General features: G+C 39.9%; 1 non-coding gene across 1 annotated transcript; it reads right to left on the reverse strand.

Annotated features, from left to right (window-relative positions):
- Positions 1-66: 66 nt before the first annotated feature.
- TRNAD-AUC (transfer RNA aspartic acid (anticodon AUC)) lies at positions 67-139 on the reverse strand. The gene has a single exon. It is a non-coding gene; the product is annotated as a tRNA-Asp (tRNA).
- Positions 140-6,000: the final 5,861 nt, after the last annotated feature.

Here is a 6,000-nt window from a genome sequence, read left to right on the forward strand (position 1 = left end):
GTTTGTTTGTTTGTTTGTTTGTTTGTTTATTTATTTATTTATTTATTTATTTATTTATTTATTTAGAGAAGGTACTGAAGATTGAACCCAGGACCTCATGCATGATAAGCATGCACTCTACCACTTGAGCTATACCTTCTTCTATTTCTTATCTTAACCCATCCATTGGAGCCACCTTACTGCTCAAGACACTCTTAGGCCAGGCTTCAGATTTTACATCCTTTCTAAAATGTAGGTACCAGAACTAAAGCATCTAGACATGTCTATCTAGAGAAGAAAAGATCACACCATCACCCACCTGCCCAGGACCTACGCTAGGTTTCCTGTAGAGTAGCCCCAGATAGTATGCTTTGGAGGGGTCACAAGATCACTGGTTGACTCATACTGAGTTTTTTGAAAAACCTATGCAATAATACAGTTTATCCCAAAATACCGAGTAGACGAGATCAAGGTGGCAGGGGTCAAGTTGTGCTAGCAAACCGCCTACATGGCAGGGGGAAGGTCAAAAGCAGTCCCTATGGCAAATATTTGCCTGATTTGGGCTGTTACTTCAAATCTTGCTTTGTTTATCTGGAGATCACGTAGCCTTTCAAGTTCCCATTTGACTAGCAGCTGGAGGCCCAGGAGACCACACAGCTTGGCAGACGTGAGGAATCTGGGCGGAGACACATTAGTTAGAGTGTGGGAGTGGATTCCCCAGAGCCAGGGTCTTGGAGAGAAGCAGGCAAACCACCTTTGGGACCCCATCCTTCTCTGCCCAGTCCCTGGTGAACAGCCCCGCCTTTGCCCACTGTGATCTCACTGCAGTTGCCTGCTCCCCAGCAAGGCCATGTTATTGACCACCTGTAGGAAAGCAGGGCCCAAAATGATTTTGCTGTTCAGTGGGCACAGTTTTCTGAGTCAGCGTCACCATTAGAACAACATTTTGCAATATTTCTGGCTGGGACAAAGATGTGGCCTTGACTGCATTTGCCATGTGCTTTAAGTTCTGGTACTTATTAACTCCAGGCCTGAATGTTACCTCCTGACCATAGGAGACGCTGCCCACAGCCTGCAGAACTACTGTAAAACTTCTGAGAAGTACCACAATTTTGTCTGGTGGCAGTGAGATCCTCAAGATAGCTCCACTCTTCACAGAGTAGTCTTTCTAAGGAATGTGGGGAACATGAAGGGAAGGCAGGAGGGGAAACAAGTAGCAACTTGACCTTGACTGATGTAAAGCTCAGTTTTGTTGTTAATAACTTGGGGATAATAACACAGATGCTATATAAAGACTTGTAATGGTTGATATAGCTCATCTCTATATACAGCATCCAGCATATGGCGGGTAAGAGATAACCATAACCTTGCCCCCTAAAGAGTTGTCTATTCTGAGCTTACCAGCCCAACAGAACCCAGATCTACCAGCTCAGATAAAGACAGTGAGTTACACTTAAGGGACAAGGACAATGAAGAGGGAACAGGTGTTGGGATGAACCTCTCACTAGCAATGGGTCTGAGGATGGGGAGGGTCAGATTTCTAAATGGGATGACAGTGCCTGGTCCGTCTTTGACAGCAGGTGTTGAACATAACAAAGCAGAGTCAAAGCCAATCAAAATCAGAACCAACTTGGATCAGCACCATACCCGAACCCTGGAAGAAGAGCTGCTCCTGTCCTGGTCCCAGGATCCTTGCACGCATTCTCAAGGTCCCTTTCCAACACAGGGATTTGTGGGTTTCAAGACTCCCTGCCCACTGACAAGGCTGAGTCAACAGGAATAACACTGTGCTAAGCCTCCTCAACCTCAGTGACAGCTTTGAATTAATTCAGTTCTTCTTTTCTTTCTTCCTTTGTTTTAATCACTTTAAATCTGTGTAGGAGTAACCATCATGGAAGCCAAATAAATCATCACTGGATAATATTTCTCATTAAATCCTTTGCACTTAGTTCTGTGTTTTCACTTATTTTTTATGTCATTGTTTAGAAAAATGAGACTAACTGAGGCTGTTAGGCTGTCAAATTAAATGTGGTTCTGTTTGTAATGAGCTCACATGTTTTACGAACTTTATTATTTTCTAATTTCAATCAGAACTTGCCATAGAACAAATGAAGCCTGGGGGTTAGTGTTTGCTGGGCTGAAAATGCTGTGATTGGCATACAATCTTATCTACTGCCCTTCTTTCCTCTTTAATTGGTGCTCACTCTCAGATGAACCCCAGCCAGTTATGACTGTGAAGTATTTTAGATGCTTATGATTTTAGATGTGTTGTGTTTATGCTGAAAATGTCCTAATCATTTTGACATACTTCCCCTTCTAGTACATATTCTGTATTGTTACTCTTATAAATAAATTAGAGTGCACAAGGAAATAGACAACATTTTTTTAAATTTTATTTTTTATTGAAGTGTAGTTGATCTACAATGTTAGTTTCAGGTGTACAGCAAAACAATTCAGTTATATATACATATATATGTGTATATATATATATATATATATATATATATATACACACACACATATTTTCAGGCTCTTTTATTGTAGCTTATTACAAGAGATTGAATATAGTTCCCTGTGCTCTATAGTAGGTCCTTGTTGTTTATCTATTTTATATATAGTAGTGTGTATCTGTTAATCCTAAACTCCTAATTTACTTCCTCCCCCGACTTCCCCTTTGGTAACCATAGATTGTTTTCAATGTCCAATAATCTATGTCTGGTTTATAAATAAAACTTGTATTTTTTTTTAAAGGTTCCACATATAAGTGATATTGTATTATATTTGTCTTTCTCTGTCTGATTTACTTCACTTAATATGATAATCTCTAGGTCCATCTATGTTGCTGAAAATGGCATTATTTCATTCCTTTTATATCCCATTTTGTATATATGCCACCTCTTTATCCATTCATCTGTCAATGTCTTGGCTATTGTAAACAGTGCTGCTGTGAACATTGGGGTGCATGTGTCTTTTTGAATTAGAGTTTTCTCCAGATATATGCCCAGGAATGGGGTTGCTGGATCATATGGTAAGCCTATTTTCAATATTCTTAAGGAACCTCCATACTGTCCTCCATAGTGGCTACACCAATTTACATTCCCACCAACAGTGTAGGAGGGTTCCTTTTTCTGAAATAGATGAAATTTTATTTTTCTGTATTCACACCTTTGTTATTAGCCTTCCAGAATAAGAAAATACTCAGGAAAATTAATAATACATAACATTTAGGTGCTAGGTACTGTAAGAAATACTTATAGATGTTAAATCCTTTGAATTTTCATAGCAATGAAGGAGGTATTTTTATTTTTCCAATTGCACAGATGGCAAAGCTGATAATGAAGTTAAGAAACATCCAAGTTCACAAGTTGTAAATGACTGAATCAAGCCCCAGGGCCAAAGTCAGTTTCCAGATCCTTAAACACTTAAATCATTACAGATTAAGGACAATTTGACATTTTCAGCCATTGTTCCTTCAAATAACTTTCCTGAGCCTTCTCTCCTTCTCCTTCTGAGACCCCTATAAGGCAAGTATCATTACACTTGATATTGTCCCAAAGGTTCCTCAAGGTAACTTCACTGCTTACAATTCTTCTTTCATTTAGCTGCTGTCTGGGCGAGTCCCATTGTCTTGTCTTCCAGCTCACTGATTAATTCTTCCACCTCAGCCAGCCAGTTGTTGAGCCCCTGTAGTGTGTTGTGCTGCTCAGTTATAACTTCTGTTTGGTACTTTTTAGAATACTTTCTCTCTTGGTTGAAGTTCTCACTGTTCATCCATTCTCCTCCCAAGTTCAGTAAGCATGTTTATGATCATTACTTTGAACACTTTATGAGGTAGATAGATGGCTTATCTCTGTTTTGTTTTGTTTTGTTTTGTTTTTCTTTTGAAGTTTTATCTTCTTTCTATTGGAACAAAATTCTCTGTGTCCTCATTTTGCATAATTCTCTGTTTTTTTTTTTCCTATGTACTTGGTAAATCAGTTATCTCTCCCAGTCCTGGAGGTGTGACCATATTTAGGAGATGTCCCAAGGAATTCAGAGGCACAATCCCAACTGGCCACCAGAGCCAGCTGCTCCAGGGCTGTCCCCTATGTGGGCTGTGTGGACTCTCCTGTTGTGGCGAGGTGCTGGCTGTTGCTGCAGCATGCTAGTGGATGGGGCTGGCCCCTGGACTGACTTCAGGGCCCACCCACAGCTGCCACTGGTGCTGGTGGGCAAGGCTATTGCTCTGCCAGCTGTGAGGCCAGGTTCATGCAGGGATGGGCAGGACTCTTGGCAAGGCAAGCCCTCTGGTGCTAATAGGTTAGAAGGCAATTTCAAGATGGTACCTGCCAACACTGACATTAGCAAGGTAATGGCTCCCACCAGTGTCTCAGTCCCTGGGGAGCATCCCAAGTGGCTCTTGCCCCCATGGAAGCTGCTTCAAGATTAGTCAGTGGGTCCCCTTCACCTACAGTTCTTGCCTTTTTTTTAATCTGGTGTTTTTGTACTAGTTTCCAGGTTAAGTGAGAATGTATGTGGGCCCTTCAAGAGTGGATGTTCTATTCTCTGTAATTCTACACTTTTCCTAGACGTATTCCCACACTTTTCCTGGATGTATTCCCATTGGTTTTTGAAGCCAGATGTTCTGGGGGCTCATCTTTCCTGTGCTAGATCTAAGGGTTGGAATGCCTGATGTGAAGTCTGAGTCTCTCTCCTCTAAGGGAAAAGGTCCACACCTTTGTGATCCCTCGCGGCTGTGGACCACTGCTGCTTGGGTGTGGTTTTTCCCTTGGTGAGACCATACATCTGCCTCTCTTACCCGTCTTGGTGCTGCCTTTTGTAGAGTCTCCATTCATGTGGTTTTCAGGTCCCTTTCCAAGGGAATCATTTCCTATTTAGTTGTAGGTTTCTTTTGCCCTTGGAAGGAGGTGAGTTCAGAATTTCCCCATGCCTCCTCCGTGAGCCCTCTCTCTCCCTCCATTTACATTTTTTTAAATCTTATTTTAAAATTTATGTTTTTTGTTGGGGAGGAGGCAATTAAGCTTGTTTGTTTGTTTGTTTGTTTATTTTAATGGAGGTACTGGGGATTGAAACCAGGACCACGTGCATGCTAGGCATGCGCTCTACCACTGTGCTATACCGTCCCCTTCCCTCCATTTATTTTTAATCTATCCGTGTCTTTATATTTAAAATGGATTTCTTGTAGACAACATGTAGTTGGGTCATGTCTTTTGACTGACTGACGATCTCAGTTTTTTTAATTGGTGCATCTTAGATCACTGACATTCAAAACGATTACTGATAGAGTTGGGTTAATATCTGCTATATTTGTTACTGTTTTCAGTTTGTCATCCTTGTTCTTTGTTCCTATTTTTGTCTTCCATTCTTTTTTTGCCTTTTGAGTTTTTATTTGAGCACTTTATATTTCATTGTCTCTCATTTTTTAGCATATCAGTTATAGTTTTTTTTTTTTACTTTTTTTTAGTGGTTGCTTTAGAATTTGCAATACACATTTACAACTAATCCAAACTCAAGAAACACTGTACCTCTTTACAGGTAGTGCGAGCACCTGCATAATATATACCGTATAGTAACAAAAAAATCATAATTCCTTCCTCCCATTCCTTGTATCATCTCTGTCATTCATTCACCTATGTATAAGCATACATAAGCATATACATATTATATATATGATATGTAAGCATATGTAATTGAACATATTGTTGCTACTGTTATTTTGAACTGTTATCTATTAGATTAATTAACAATGAGAAATTGTGAAATTGGTGAAGGTGGTCAAAAGGTACAAACTTCCAGCTCTAAATTAAATAAATAATGAGGATGCAATGTGTAGCAGGGTGACAATAGTTTACAGTCTTGTATTTTTTAAACATGAGAAAATAGAAGTATTTGTTTTACCTTCACTGAAATTCTTCTTCAATGCTCTTTACTTAAGGTACATCTGAGTTCCTGACCTATGCTATTTTCTGACTTATGTTCTCTCTAAGGAACTTCTTTTAACTTTTCTTGCAAGATAGGTCT

This window comes from Camelus bactrianus, chromosome 11 (genome assembly GCF_048773025.1).
Source record: "Camelus bactrianus isolate YW-2024 breed Bactrian camel chromosome 11, ASM4877302v1, whole genome shotgun sequence".
Taxonomy (NCBI): Eukaryota; Metazoa; Chordata; class Mammalia; order Artiodactyla; family Camelidae; genus Camelus; species Camelus bactrianus.